This window comes from Salvelinus namaycush, chromosome 18 (genome assembly GCF_016432855.1).
Source record: "Salvelinus namaycush isolate Seneca chromosome 18, SaNama_1.0, whole genome shotgun sequence".
Classification (NCBI taxonomy): Eukaryota; Metazoa; Chordata; class Actinopteri; order Salmoniformes; family Salmonidae; genus Salvelinus; species Salvelinus namaycush.
In genome coordinates this window covers 38,192,258-38,208,469 of record NC_052324.1, presented here as the reverse complement: position 1 = coordinate 38,208,469, position 16,212 = coordinate 38,192,258, and the positions used below count along the sequence as shown (strand labels likewise).

General features: G+C 45.4%; 1 protein-coding gene across 1 annotated transcript in view; it reads left to right on the top strand.

Moving 5' to 3' along the window:
* The first annotated feature begins 1,014 nt into the window (after positions 1 to 1,014).
* Positions 1,015 to 16,212, top strand: part of slc39a14 (solute carrier family 39 member 14) — a 54,957-nt gene continuing 39,759 nt past the window's right edge. Inside the window, exon 1 of the mRNA XM_039013789.1 lies at positions 1,015 to 1,235. The gene's annotated coding sequence lies outside the window, so the exon portion shown is untranslated. The remainder of the gene's footprint in view (positions 1,236 to 16,212) is intronic.

Here is a 16,212-nt window from a genome sequence, read left to right as displayed (position 1 = left end):
CACACAGCCTATACACTGCACAGCCTATACACACACAGCATATACACACACAGCCTATACACACACAGCCTATACACTGCACAGCCTATACACTGCACACCCTATACACTGCACAGCCTATACACTGCACAGCCTATACACTGCACAGCCTATACACACACAGCCTATACACTGCACAGCCTATACACTGCACACCCTATACACTATACACTGCACAGCCTATACACACACACCCTATACACTGCACAGCCTATACACTGCACAGCCTATACACTGCACAGCCTATACACACACAGCCTATACACTGCACACCCTATACACTATACACTGCCCAGCCTATACACACACACCCTATACACTGCACAGCCTATACACACACAGCCTTTACACACACAGCCTATACACAATTATTTGAATAATGTAATGGATATTTTGTGCACAAAGGTGATGACTAAAGTGTCTTATTAGGAATTTTCTAATCTGATTTCTCTATGTGGCCGTGTATGGAAATTTAACGTCAGTTAAACTGCAGTACTGAAACAAAACTGTAGGAGCAGTCGAACCCGTGCTTCAAGACCGGAACCATGGCCCAAGTCAATGGTACCTAACTATTACCCATTAATTAGTGTCCCCTGGGACCCACTGACCAAATTGGGTCCTATCCTGTGATAAGTATTATGTGGCAGATCTGTTATATCCGCTTGAAGGCGCTAAATCCTAAGAAAATACTGGTTAACGACATTCATGAATGGAATGTCATCATCAACATATCATTCCAGAAAACTCTTCAGTAGCTATATCAATGCAAAGCCTGCTAACAAGTCCTCATGTCTATTATGCCCTAATCAGAATAGTACCTGAAAATCATAGTTTAACTACAATATCAATTTTGACCATTTTAGAGGGGAGGAACGAGAGCTCAAACATAAACACATTGAGTCCGATTGAAACCGGTCCAAAATGTAATGCGCCGTAAGGGGCGGTCTTTTAACTGTCGACGTCACCGATCGACCGCTTGTCACTGCTTCTCATACAGCGAATGGGCCGAGAAATAAGATCATATCTGGTCCAGCGTTATCTTTGGCATGGGAGAGGGAGATCAGTAGCCTTTGTTGCATTTGTGATGCATTGAAAAGGGGCCCTCTTTATGGACGATTGATTGCAATATATGCAAAGTAAGGAAGACATCACACGTGCGGGAGTTAGTTAGCTAGCTAGCTGATCTTCCCCAGCGGGTAGGTGAGCATGCGTCACATCATCCAATGATGCTTCTTGGTCTTTCGTCGTAGCTTGCTAGCTAGTCCACGAATATACAATTTAGCTGACTATTATCAATGTTAACATATAGGCTTTGCTAAATGTGGGTCTCATTGTGAATGGGCTAGCTGACAAAGCTAGCTAACAAAGCTAGCTAGCTAACGTTAGCTGCTAGCTCAATAATGGACTAAATGAGCCTAACGTTACTCCTTATGAAGGGTCTTACATGTTCTGTTTAGACGCGAATTCGCTTTGGCAGCCAAAACGGCCAAATACTCAATTTAAACGTGAATCAATTCACAATTGCGGTACAGTTCAAGAAACATAAAGCCATCTATCTTACTTTCATATGACATCAAAATAATTGCGCGTATGCGAAATGTACACTTACTGTACACTGTTTTTCCCAGTGTTAAAGGAGCTACTGTAAATGTAACAAGTATGCAGTGTAATTCCTTAAAATGTATTTAATATGTCTACAGTAATAGCGGAATAATTGTGTTACAACAATACCCCCCCCAAAAAATAAATATTTATTTATTGGGGCATTTTTATTGGTTAACAAAACAAGGACCTGCTCTTGTTGTTAAATTGACTGGGCCTGAGCTGCACGCTAACTGATTGTTGTTACATGCAGTGAGTGGCACAATCAGTTATTGTTTACATATTGTGCAATGCTTCTAGAAATTTAAAATACAAGCGACAGGACCTAAGGCTGCTGCAAAAAAATCGGGTAAACCTCACCACCTACCATCAAAGGACCAACAGAATGTACAGGGATTCGGAAAGTATTCAGACCCCTTTACATTTTCCACATTTTGTTACGTTACAGCCTTATTCAAAAATGTATTACATCGTTTTTTCCACCTCATCAATCTACACACAATACCCCATAATGACACAGCAAAAACAGTTTTTTAGAAATGTTAGCGAATGTATTAGACATTTTAAAAACTCATGACATTTACATAAGTATTCAGACCCGTACTTTGTTGAAGAACCTTTGGCAGCAATTACAGGAGTGGCTTCGGGACAAATCTCTGAATGTCCTTGAGTTGCTCAGCCGGAGCCTGGACTTGAACCCGATCGAAGATCTTTGGAGAGACCTGAAAATACCTGTGCAGCGACACTCCCCATCCAACCTGACAGAGCGTGAGAGGATCTGTTGAGAAGAATGGGAGAAACTCCCCACATAAAGATGTGCCTAGCTTGTAGCGTCATAGCCTAGAAGACTCTAGGCTGTAATTGCTGCCAAAGGTGCGAAAACAAAGTACTGAGTAAAGTGTCTGAATAGTTATGTAAATGTGATATTTCACTTTTTGCTAACATTTCCCCCCCCAAATTTTTTAATTTATTAGATTTTTTTTTTTGTGTAGATTGAGGGGGGAAAACGACAATTTAATACATTTTAGAATACGGCTGTAATGTAACAATGTAGAAAAAGTCAAGGTGACTAAATACTTTCCAAATGCACTGTGCAACCGTGTATAAATATTTTATTCAACATTCTGGGTTGTAGAGACTCTTGTGGTATTTTTTTTAAGGCAGATTTATTTCAGACTGAATATCCATGGGGTAACCATGGTAACAGTCTGATGTTTAGGCAAAGGTAGGCCGCTGTCTTTCATCTGTTGTCCATAAACAAGCACTGTAAAACATGGAAATATTGCCGTGTGGGGGACCCTAACCCTATAGGCAGGGCTCCCCAAATCCACAGATTAGGGCCTAATTAACTTTTCAATTTACTGATTTCCTTATATGAACTGTAACTGTAAAATTGTTCAAATTGCTGCTCGTTGCGTAAAAAAAAAAAAAAAATCTATTTTTTTCCCATTATAGAATCAAGTGTGTTATGTTTGGAGAGAGCCAATCCTAAAAGTAGGGGTGTGTCCTGGCTAAATTCCCAATCTCGCCCTCATACCATCATGGCCACCTAATCATCCCCAGCTTAAATTGGCTCATTCATCCCCTCCTCTCCCATGTAACTATTCAACAGGTCGTTGCTGTAAGATGAGAATGTGTTCTCAGCCCAGTTACCTGGTAAAATAAGGCTTAAATAAAGAATGTATAATACTGGGCAGGTCTCTTGGTAGCTGTCACTCAAATGCAAGGGGCTGGAGCTCATTGGCTACAATCTGAATTGCTTGGGGGCTGGCCCATGTGGGGTGAAATGTAGGGGAAAAGACACGGAGCAGCGTCCATACAAGTTGCTTTCAAATGAGGAATTTTGTGTGTAATTTAGCTTAAACAGTAATTATGCTCATAGATTATGCATGTACAGTACATTCAGAAAGTATTCACACCCCTTGACTTTATCCGCATTTTGTAGTGTTACAAGGTGGGATTAAAATGCATTCAATTTTATAACTTTTTTGTCAACGATCTACACAATACTGTAATGTCAAAGTTTTAAAAACAAAAATCTAACATTAGTGTTACCACGTTATTCTTTAAACAAATCCTCTAGCTCTGTCAAGTTGTTTGTTGATCATGTCTAGACAGCCATTTTCATGTCTTGCCATATATTTTAAAGCAGATTTAAGTCAAAACTGTAACTAGGCCACTCAGGAACATTCAATGTCGTCTTGGTAAGCTACAGTGTAGATTTGGCCTTGTGTTTTAGGTTATTGACCTGCTGAAAGGTGAATTTGTCTCCCAGTGTTTTCCTCTAGCATTTTACCTGTGCTTAGCTCTATTCTGTTTCTTTTTATCCTGAAAAACTCCCTAGTCCTTGCCGATGACAAGCATACCCATAATAGATGCAGCCACCATCATGCTTGAATATATGAAGTGGTACTCAGTGATGTGGTGTTGGATTTTTCTCGAACATAATGCTTTTTATTCAGGACATGAAGTGAATTTCTTTGCCACATTTTTTTGCAGTTTTACTTTCGTTCCTTATTGCGAAGAGGATGCATGTTTTGGAATATCTGTATTCTGTACAGGCTTCCTCCTTTTCACTCTGTCATTTAGGTTAGTATTGTGGAGTAACTACAATGTTGTTGATCCATCCTCAGTTTTCTCCTATCACAGCTATTAAACTTTAACTGTTTAAAAGTCACCATTGGCTTCATGGTAAAATCCCTGAGCAGTTTCCTTCCTCTTCGGCAACTGAGTTAGGAAGGACGCCTGTGTCTTCGCAGTGAATGGATGCAAAGTGTAATTTATAATTTCACCATGCTCAAAGGGGCATTCAATGACTGCTTTTTAATTATTTTTTAAAAACCCATCTACCATTAGGTGCCCATCTACCAACCTCCCTGGTCTTTGTGATTGAGACTGTTTGAAAGTCACTGCTCAACTGAGGGACCAAAGATAATTGTATGTGTGGTGTACAGAGATGAGGTAGTCATTCAAAAACCATTTTAAACACTATTATTGAGTCCATGCAACGTATTATGTTACTTGTCGACCGATAAGTCTAAGAGCTGTCTAAGCCGGGGGAGGGGAGGTTCTACTAAGCTACATGGATTCTTTTAAAGAAGGTCATACCAAGGATCATTTTGCTATTTGATATTGAATTTTTAGACTCCTTGAAGTATCAAAAAATATATATAATTTTTTTTAAATTAACATTTATTTGGCATTACTGCTATTAGCCAGTACAAACACATTGAATAACATATTTACTACATGGCACAACAGTCCTAAAATAAACATTTAAAGGAAGTTTATTCTGAACTGTCTATCCTTTATCTGAGAGATCAGGGGGAGAAAAAAAAAATATATATATTATGTTTTTGTTTGTTGTATTTATCCTCCTATTTTTGGCACTAAACAGTCATATACTGAACAAAAATATAAACCCAACATGTAAAGTGTTTGTAACGTCCTGACCAGAGTTCTTATGTGTTTTGCTTGTTTAGTGTTGGTCAGGACGTGAGCTGGGTGGGAATTCTATGTTGTGTGTCTAGTTAGTCTGTTTCTGTGTCCAGCCTAATATGGTTCTCAATCAGAGACAGCTGTCAATCGTTGTCCCTGATTGAGAATCATATATAGGTGGCTTGTTTTGTGTTGGGGATTGTGGGTGGTTGTTTCCTGTCTCTGTGTTTGTATTCTGCACCAGATAGGACTGTTTCGGTTTGCCACATTTTGTTATTTTGTTCGTTGTAAGTGTTCACTGTTTTTGTTTAATTAAACATGTTGAGCACTGGCTACGCTGCGTGTTGGTCCGATCCCTGTTCCACCCTCTCTTATAGTGAAGAGAGGGAAGGCTGCCGTTACAGAACCACCCACCAAACCCGGACCAAGCAGCGTAGCAACGGGCAGCAACGGCAGCAGCAGCAGCAGTGGGACCAGGAGAAATGGACTTGGGAGGACGTATTGGACGGAAAGGGTTGCTACACAAGGGAGGAGATCCTGGCTGGTAAGGATCGCCTTCCATGGGAACAGGTGGAGGCAGCTAGGAGAGCGAAAGCAGCTGAGAAGGGGAACCGGTGTTATGAGGGAACACGGCTGGCCAGGAAGCCCGAGAAGAAATCCCAAAAATTTCTTGGGGGGGGGGGGGGGGCTAAAGGGTAGTGTGGCGAAGTCAGGTAGGAGACCTGCGCCCACTTCCCATGCTTACCGTGGAGAGCGGGAGTACGGGCAGACACCGTGTTATGCGGAAGAGCGCACGGTGTCTCCTGTACGTGTACATAGCCCGGTGCGGGTTATTCCACCTCCCCGCACTGGCCGGGCTAAATTGAGCATTGAGCCAAGTGCCATGAAGCCGGCTCAACATATCTGGCCTCCAGTATGTCTCCTCGGGCCGGTGTACATGGCACCAGCCTTACGCATGGTGTCCCCGGTTCGCCTACACAGCCCAGTGCGGGTTATTCCACCTCCCCGCATTGGTCGGGCTACGGGGAGCATTCAACCAGGTAAGGTTGGGCAGGCTCAGTGCTCAAGGGAGCCAGTACCCCTGCACGGTCCGGTATATCCGGCGCCACCTTCCCGCCCCAGCCCAGTACCATCAGTGCCTACACCACGCACTAGGCTTCCTGTGTGTCTCCAGAGCCCTGTTCCTCCTCCACGCACTCTCCCTGTGGTGCGTGTCTCCAGCCCAGTACCTCCAGTTCCGGCACCACGCACCAAGCCTCCTGTGCGTCTCCAGCGCCCTGTTCCTCCTCCACGCACTAGCCCTATGGTGCGTGTCTCCAGCCCGGTACCACCAGTGCTGGTACCACGCATCAGGCCTATAGTGCGCTTTGAGAATTCAGTGTGCCCTGTTCCTGCTCCCCGCACTAGCCTTAAGGTGCGTGTCTCCAGTCCGGTACCACCAGTTCCGGCACCAAGCACCAGGCCTACTGTGCGCCTCAGCAGGTCAGAGTCGGCCGTCTGCCCAACGCCGCCTGCACTGCTCGTCTGCCCAGCGCCGTCTGAGCTGCCTGCACTGCTCGTCTGCCCAGCGCCGTCTGAGCTGCCTGCCTGCCCAGCACCATCTGAGCCATCCGTCTGCCCAGCGCCGTCTGAGCCATCCATCTGCCCAGCGCCGTCTGAGCCATCCGTCTGCCCAGCGCCGTCTGAGCCATCCGTCTGCCCAGCGCCGTCTGAGCCATCCGTCTGCCCAGCGCCGTCTGAGCCATCCGTCTGCCCAGCGCCATCTGAGCCATCCGTCTGCCCAGCGCCATCTGAGCCATCCGTCTGCCACGAGCCTTCAGAGCCGCCCGTCTGCCACGAGCCTTCAGAGCCGCCCGTCTGTCCCGAGCCATTAGAGCCGCCCGTCTGTCCCGAGCCGCTAGAGCCGCCCGTCTGTCCCGAGCCGCTAGAGCCGCCCGTCTGTCCCGAGCCGCTAGAGCCGCCCGTCTGTCCCGAGCCGCTAGAGCCGCCCGTCTGTCCCGATCCACTAGAGCCGCCCGTCTGTCCCGAGCCGCTAGAGCCGCCCGTCTGTCCCGAGCCGCTAGAGCCGTCCGTCAGTCAGGAGCCGCCAGAGCCGCCAGCCAGTCAGGAGCCGCCAGAGCCGCCAGCCAGTCAGGAGCCGCCAGCCAGTCAGGAGCCGCCAGCCAGTCAGGAGCCGCCCGCCAGCCAGTCAGGAGCCGCCCGCCAGCCAGTCAGGAGCCGCCCGCCAGCCAGTCAGGAGCCGCCCGCCAGCCAGTCAGGAGCCGCCCGCCAGCCAGTCAGGAGCCGCCCGCCAGCCAGTCAGGAGCCGCCCGCCAGCCAGTCAGGAGCCGCCCGCCAGCCAGTCAGGAGCCGCCCGCCAGCCAGTCAGGAGCCGCCCGCCAGCCAGTCAGGAGCCGCCAGCCAGTCAGGAGCTGCCAGCCAGTCAGGAGCCGCCAGCCAGTCAGGAGCCGCCAGAGCCGCCAGCCAGTCAGGAGCCGCCAGAGCCGCCAGCCAGTCAGGAGCCGCCAGAGCCGCCAGCCAGTCAGGAGCCGCCACTCAGTCCGGAGCTGCCACTCAGTCCGGAGCTGCCTCTCTGTCCTGAGCTGCCTCTCTGTCCTGAGCTACCTCTCTGTCCTGAGCTACCTCCTAAATCATGTGGGGGTCTTGGGGAGGATTCTTAGGCCAAGGTCGTGGGCGAGGGTCGCCACTCAAAGGACGCTAAGGAGGGGGACAAAGACAGTGGTGGAGTGGTGTCCTCGTCCTGCGCCGGAGCCGCCACCGCGGACAGATGCCCACCCAGACCCTCCTCTTGAGTTTTAGGGGTGCGTTCGGAGTCCGCACCTCAGGAGGGGGGTACTGTAACATCCTGACCAGAGTTCTTATGTGTTTTGCTTGTTTAGTGTTGGTCAGGACGTGAGCTGGGTGGGAATTCTATGTTGTGTGTCTAGTTAGTCTGTTTCTGTGTCCAGCCTAATATGGTTCTCAATCAGAGACAGCTGTCAATCGTTGTCCCTGATTGAGAATCATATATAGGTGGCTTGTTTTGTGTTGGGGATTGTGGGTGGTTGTTTCCTGTCTCTGTGTTTGTATTCTGCACCAGATAGGACTGTTTCGGTTTGCCACATTTTGTTATTTTGTTCGTTGTAAGTGTTCACTGTTTTTGTTTAATTAAACATGTTGAGCACTGGCTACGCTGCGTGTTGGTCCGATCCCTGTTCCACCCTCTCTTATAGTGAAGAGAGGGAAGGCTGCCGTTACAGTGTTGTTCCCATGTTTCTTGAGCAGAAATAAAAGATCCCAGAAATGTTCCATACGAACAAAAAGCTTATTTCTCTCAAATGTTGTCCACAAGTGTGTTTACATCCCTGTTAGTTAGAAGTTCTCCGTTTGCCAAGATGCACCTTACAGGTGTGGCATATCAAGAAGCTGATTTTAAACAGCATGATCATTAAACAGGTGCACTTTTGTACTGGGGACAAAAAGTTTCACAACACAATGCCACAGATTCCAGTTTTGATGGAGCGTGCAATTGGTATGCTGACTGCAGGAATGTTCAGCAGAGTTGTTGCCAGAAAATGGAATGTTAATTTGTCTACCATAAACCGCCTCCAACGTCGTTTTAGAGAATTTGGCAGTACGTTCAACTGGCCTCACAACCGCAGACCACGCAGACCAGCCCAGGACCTCCAATACAGGTTTCTAAACCTGCAGGATTGTCTTGAGACCAGCCACCCGGAAAGCTGGTGAAATTGAGGAGTATTTCTGTCTGTAATAAAGCCCTTCTGTGGGGAAAAACTCATTTTGATTGGCTGGGCCTGACTCCCCAGTGGGATGGCCTGGCTCCCAAGTGGATGGGCCTATGCCCACCCATGGCTGTGCCACTGCCCAGTCATGTGAAATCCATAGAGTAAGGGCCTAATGAATTAATTTAAATGTAACTGAGAACTGTACTTTTACTGAGAACTGTACTTTTACTGAGAACTGTAACTCAGTAAAATCGTTACTGCAATTATTACATGTTGCTTTTATATTTTTCTTCAGTATACTTCCATTAATTTTTTTTCGACTTGTACAGGGGAACCTTCAATAAGTCTTGAGGCCTGTGGGCGTCCCAGAGAAAAACACTGACATCGTGAGAGTCTCAGCTTTCCATAGAGGGGTCATAATAGTTTTTAGGGCAAACTATATTTATATCGACTTTAAGGGTTTAACCACATTTTTGCTCCTGAAGTTATTTATGCTTGACATAACAAAGGGGTTGAATACTTATTGACTAAAGACATTTCAGCTTTTCATTTGTTAAAATGTATATAAACATAATTCCACTTTGTCATTTTAGGCTACTGTGTGTAGGCCATTGACAAAATCTCAATTAAATCCTTTTTAAATTCAGGCACAACAAAATGTAGAGAAAGTATCAGCGGGTGAATACTTAAAGGCACTGTATGTACTACACATGGACACATCCAGCCCAAAGCGGGATGTTTTAAAAAATACTTTCTTAGTCGCCAAAGTACCGCAGTATGTCTAACAAAACCTCCCCGGCCAGAAGATACTATCATAATCCTCAACTAACCTTGTACCCCGCACATTGACTCGGTACCCCCTGTATGTAGCCTCGTTATTGTTATTTGTTTTACTTTGTTTAGTAAATATTTTCTTAACCAACAATGCAGTTCAAGAAATAGAGTTAAGGGCTTGTAAGTAAGCATTTGACTGTACGGTTGTATTCGGTGCATGTGACAAATAACATTTGATTTAATCAATAGGCACTGAAGGTTGTTAGCAGCTAGCTAACCCATACATAGACGCTAACTATCATACTGGTTGGGTGTCGACTCTCCAGCTATGAACTCGAGGTGCTGCATCAACCTCTACGTATCTCAAGCTAGTTAGCTATAAATATATGTAACCAGCTAGCTAGCTTTACTATCTACTAGTTAACGTTAGTTGTTCTTTAATCCCCTAACTAATCTGGATTAGTCTAACCCGGTTAACATTAGCTAAATTAGCTAGTATCTGGGGGTGTGGCTTCCTGCCATCCAGGACCTCTGGATTTCCAAAGACTCCAGCAACCCCCTTTTTTTCTTAGCATGGTGCTACTCGCTGTTTATTATCTATGCATAGTCACTTTACCCCTACCTGAATGTACATATTACCTCAACTAACCTGTACCCCTTCTACTCTGCCTTGTCGTTGTTATTTTATTATTACTCATTTATTTTACTTTAGCTCATTTAGTAAATATTTTCTCAACTCTTATTTTTCTTTAAAACTGCATTGTTGGTAAAGGGCTTGTAAGTAAGCATTTCACTGTTCGGTCTACACCTGTTGTATTCGACGTATGTGACAAATGAAATTGGATTTGATCTGACCTGTTTGATCAAGGATGAGGGAGATACAGTAGACATCTATCTAGAACTAAAGAGGGTTGATTGCTGCTATCTCTGTCATTCATTAAACCACTTTGCGCTCTTCAATAGCTATTGTTTCAACGTGACGAAATCAAATCCAACTTTATTTGTCAAATGCGCGGTTCAATGTAAATTGTCCGGCGGCAATTTTATTAATTGTTCAGCGGTCTTATGGCTTGGGGGTAGAAGCTGTTGAGGAGCCTTTTGGTCCTAGACTTGGTGCTCCGGCACCGCTTGCCGTGCTGTTGCAGAGAAAACTCTATAACTTGGGTGACTAGAGTCTCTGACAATTTTATGGGCTTTCATCTGACGCTGCCTATTATATAGGTCCAGTATGGCAGGAAGCTTGACCCCAGTGATGTACTGGGCCGTTTGCACTACCCTCTGTAGCGCCTTATGGTCAGATGCCGAGCAGTTGCCATACCAGGCGGTGATGCCAGGATGCTCTCGATGGTGCAGCTGTAGAACCTTTTGAGGATCTGGGGATCAATGGCAAATCTTTTCAGTCTCCTGAGGGGGGAAAATGTTTTGTCGTGCCCTCTTCACGACTGTCTTGGTATGTTTGGACCATGATAGTTCGTTGGTGATGTGTACACCAAGGAACTTGAAACTCTCGATCCTCACTCTCCACTACAGCCCCGTCGATGTTAATGGGGGCCTGTTCAGCCTGCCTTTTCCTGTAGTCCACAATCAGCTCCTTTGTCTTGCTCACATTGAGTGAGAGGTTGTTGTTCTGGCACCACACTGCCAGTTCTCTGACCACCTCCCTATAGGCCGTCTCATCGTTGTTGGTGATCAGGCCTACCACTGTTGTGTCGTCAGCAAACTTAATGATGGTGTTGGAGTCGTGTTTGGCCATGCAGTCGTGGGTGAACAAGGAATACAGGAGGGGACTAAGTACACACCCCTGAGGGGCCCCAGTATTAAGGATCAGTGTGGCAGACGTGTTGTTGCCTACTCTTACCACCTTGGGGCGGCCCATCAGGAAGTCCAGGATCCAGTTGCAGAGGGAGGTGTTTAGTCCTAGAGTCCTTAGCTTAGTGATGAGCTTCGTGAGCACTATGGTGTTGAACGCTGAGCTGTTGTCAATGAACAGCATTCTCACATAGGTGTTCCCTTTGTCAAGGTGAGAAAGGGCAGTGTGGAGTACGATTGAGATTGTGTCATCTGTGGATCTGTTGGGGCGGTATGCGAATTGGAGTGGGTCTAGGGTGTCCGGGAGGGTGTTGTTGATGTTAGCCATGACCAGCCTTTCAAAGCACTTTATGGCTACCGACGTGAGTGCCACAGGGCGGATATCATTTAGTCAGGTTACCTTCACTTCCTTGGGCACAGGGACTATGGTAGTCTGCTTGAAACGTAGGTATTACAGATTTGGTCAGGGAGAGGTTGAAAATGTCAGTGAAGACACAGTTGGTCCACGCATGCTTTGAGTACACGTCCTGGTAATCCGTCTGGCCCCGCGGCTTTGTGAATGTTGACCTGTTTTAAAGGTTTTGTTCACATCGGCTACCGAGAGCATAATCACACAGTCATCCAGAACAGCTGGTGCTCTTGTGCATGCTTCAGTGTTGCATGCTTCGACGCGAGCATAAAAGGCATTTAGCTCATCTGGTAGGCATGCGTCACTGGGCAGCTCGCGTCTGAGTTTCCCTTTTTGTAGTCCGTAATAGTTTTCAAGCCCTGCCACATCTGATGAGCGTCAGAGCCGGTGTAGTAGGATTCAATCTTAATCCTGTATTGACGCGTTGCTTGTTTGATTGTTCATCTGAGGGCATAGCGGGATTTCTTATAAGCATCCGGATTAGTCTCCCGCTCCTTGAAAGCGGCAGCTCCAGACGCAAATGTTGCCTGTAATCCATGGCTTCTGGTTGGGATATGTACGTACAGTCACTGTGGGGAAGATGTCGTTGATGCACTTATTGATGAAGCCGATGACTGAGATGGTGTACTCCTCAATGCCATTGGATGAATCCCGGAACATATTCCAGTCTGTGCTAGCAAAACAGTCCTGTAGTGTAGCGTCCGCGTCATCTGACCACTTCCGTATTGAGCGAGTCACTAGTGCTTCCTGCTTTAGTTTTTACTTGTAAGCAGGAATCAGGAGGATAGAATTATGGTCAGATTTGCCAAATGGAGGGTGGGCGGGGGAGAGATTTGTTTGCATAAAGGTGGTCTAGGATTTTATTTATTTTCCTGGTTGCACATGTGACATGCTGGTAAAGATTTGGTAAAACTGATTTAAGTTTTCCTGCATTAAAGTCCCAGGCCACTAGGAGCGTCGCTTCAGGGTGGCATTTGCTTTGCTTATGGCCTCATAGAGTTGGTTGAGAGCGGTCTTAGTGCCAGCATCGGTCTGTGGTGGTAAATAGACGGCTACGAATAATATAGATGAGAACTCTCTTGGTAGATAATGTTGTCAACAGCTTATCATAAGGTACTCTACCTCAGGCGAGCAATACCTCAAGACTTTAATATTAGACATTGCGCACAAGCTGTTATTGACAAATAGACACACACCCCCACCCCTCATCTTACCAGAGGTGCATGGAAAATCCCGCTAGCTCTATATTGTCCGGTTCGTCGTTCAGACACGTCTCGGTGAAACATAAAATGTTACAGTTTTTGATGTCCCGTTGGTAGGATAATCTTAAATGTAGGTTATCAATTTTATTTTCCAATAATCAAATCAAATGAGTCACATGTGCCGAATACAACCTTACAGTGAAATGCTTACTTACGAGCCCCTAACCGACAGTGCAGTTAAAGAAAAATGATAAGAGATAAAAGTAACAAGCATTTAAAGAGCAGCAGTAAAAAAATAACAATATATACAGGGATGTTTGCACTTTAGCATGAAGAGCGGATGGAAGTAGGAGTTTACTCGCTCGCCTACGGATTCTCACAAGGCTACCCTCAGAGAAGAAGCACACTGTATTTTTATTTTTTTTACGATCTTGCCAGAAGCTGTTTTAGAAGGTGGCGTAACTTATTATTTCACTACTGTGAGGAATTCTATTAATGGATGGATTAGTATTCTAGCCCAATAGTGAATACATATAAAATTACAATGTATAGATTATTCTTTCTCATGTTCTGCCACTCCTGCCAGCACTCAGCCTCATACTCATTCTGAGGTGAGCGTGTGTGTGTGTGTGTGTTTTCTGAGTTTCCCTGATCTATTAAATGCTTTGTCATCTAATGACAATGTCAGTGTTGGTTAATAACATCACCTGTCCTGAGATTTTACTGAACTCTATAATTAAGTTCTCACAGAATGTTAGGGTTGTGTTGTGGGCTTTCTCCCCCATCTCCCCTCTACATAGTTTACACCCCCTCCCCCCATCTCCCCCTACACTATAAGATACTCTTGTCAGTCAAAACCTCTTGAAGAAGACTCAAAGTGCAACCTGTTTCTGAGGTGAAAGCTTCAGCTTTTATCAACGTTTTTTTTCTGACGAGAAAGATCTTCTAAAGCTGGCAAGTTAACTTTTTGATTTTCAACCTGTTACATAGTTTGTTCCTTATTAGGCTATGTGGAGTTCGGGGGGAATTGTGATTTGTCGGATACAGAATATTACAAAGGTTTCTAAAGTAGGCTGAGAACTCTGGTTAAGTGTGTTGCTGGCGGTGTATCATGTGTCTAGCCTACGTCTTGAGGATAGTGCTGTTTTCAGCAGATTCTGTGGCAACTTTATGACACACCGTAAACAGACTTTAAATGTTCCGTCACTATTCTTTTTTATTTTTTTTCCCCAATCGTCAAATTGCTTTGATGAACTTTCCACTGAGTGTTATGGAGGCCAGGCGGCAACTTGTTACAGTAGCTGAATGTGGGTTGTCTGTGCCAGGCTGACTTCACAGTTGAGAGAAGCTGCGACGTGTTCAGTCAAAAGTAGTGCCTTCATAATGATTGACTTTCTCTCATAAATATATGGTTTATGCAATGGCGTATCGCCTTTTATGGCACAACTTATTGCCGATTTTAGAGAAAGTCATCTGTGTGTGTATTGCATGCATAAACGCCAAGCTCATTTAAGTTACTGTAGTGTCTTAACTGTAACTCCGTCTCACTTCCTTCCATTGACTCCCCTCCTAGATGTCCTGTCTGTGTGTTGTGATAGCCTACATTGACTAACCTCTAGCAGACTTGGGGCAGTGTGGTGTCAGGCAGACGGTGATGAAAGACAACACCAGTCTTTTTTTTGAGGTTATTATAGTAATAGTGCACTGAGTTTCCTGCTGGTTGTCTTCCACTTTCCCTGAGTTCTATCATGAGTTTCCTGCTGACTCTGCAGAGGAAGGTCATTAAACCTGGTCCCAGAGCTGTTTGTGCAGTCGCAGGCTAGTTAAAGGTACAATGCAGCAGTTTTTTATTATCTCAATATCAAATCATTACTGGCTAACAAGAACCTTACTGTGATTTGTTTTAAATTAAAATGGTAAAAAAATAAACATATCTTCTCAGCTCTTTCACCACCAAAAATAATTTTCAGGATGATAAAGTTTTCAGTTTGAACTTGAAACGACTAAAACCAGATATAAAGTATGTCGAAAATAGAGCTGTATATTTATAAATAATATAATCTTTAAGAACTAACAACCACAAGATTAAAAAATAATAATCAAAAATTCTAAAATGTCCTTTCATGACACCCACATTTTGTTCTAGTGTTTAAGTCACTCAGAGGGCTTATGCTATGGCAAAATGTGTAGAAATGCAGGAAATAACATTTTAAAACAGCAACATGTTTTCTGTGCGGCCAAGAGGAGGGACCTCTAAAATGTTAGGTCAGAGACTGTGCCACGCTAACTTTGCCACCGCTGCTGGGGGGGGGGGGGGATCATTGGGGCAACACTGTTCTGATAGCACTGCTGATTGTACTGTTATGTAATCGATGAAGAACTCACTCGCTCTTTCACTCTTTGACAGATCAGGACTCGTATCCGCAAAGCATCTGTGTAGGAGTGCTGATCTAGGATCTGTCCATAAATCCATATCATCTGATTCCTTATGATCTAAAAGGCAAAACTGATCATAGATCAGTACTCCTGAGACACTTTTTGGATTAGGGCCCAGGTTGCGATGTGGGAACAGTGATGGGGCACTGGTGACCTCGTCTCCAGGCTAGCCTATTTACTACAGCATATCAAGAGCCGGTAGGTGGATGTGACTACTGCCTGGTATTTCATCCATGTAGCCTATTGGTTCCCCGTCTCTTCTGTCTCCATCCATGTAGCCTATTGGTTCCCCGTCTCTTCTGTCTCCATCCATGTAGCCTATTGGTTCCCCCGTCTCTTCTGTCTCCATCCATGTAGCCTATTGGTTCCCTGTCTCTTCTGTCTCCATCCATGTAGCCTATTGGTTCCCCCGTCTCTTCTGTCTCCATCCATGTAGCCTATTGGTTCCCTGTCTCTTCTGTCTCCATCCATGTAGCCTATTGGTTCCCCGTCTCTTCTGTCTCCATCCATGTAGCCTATTGGTTCCCCTGTCTCTTCTGTCTCCATCCATGTAGCCTATTGGTTCCCTGTCTCTTCTGTCTCCATCCATGTAGCCTATTGGTTCCCCGTCTCTTCTGTCTCCATCCATGTAGCCTATTGGTTCCCCGTCTCTTCTGTCTCCATCCATGTAGCCTATTGGTTCCCCTGTCTCTTCTGTCTCCATCCATGTAGCCTATTGGTTCCCCGTCTCTTCTGTCTCCATGCATGTAGCCTATTGGTTCCCCGTCTCTTCTGTCTC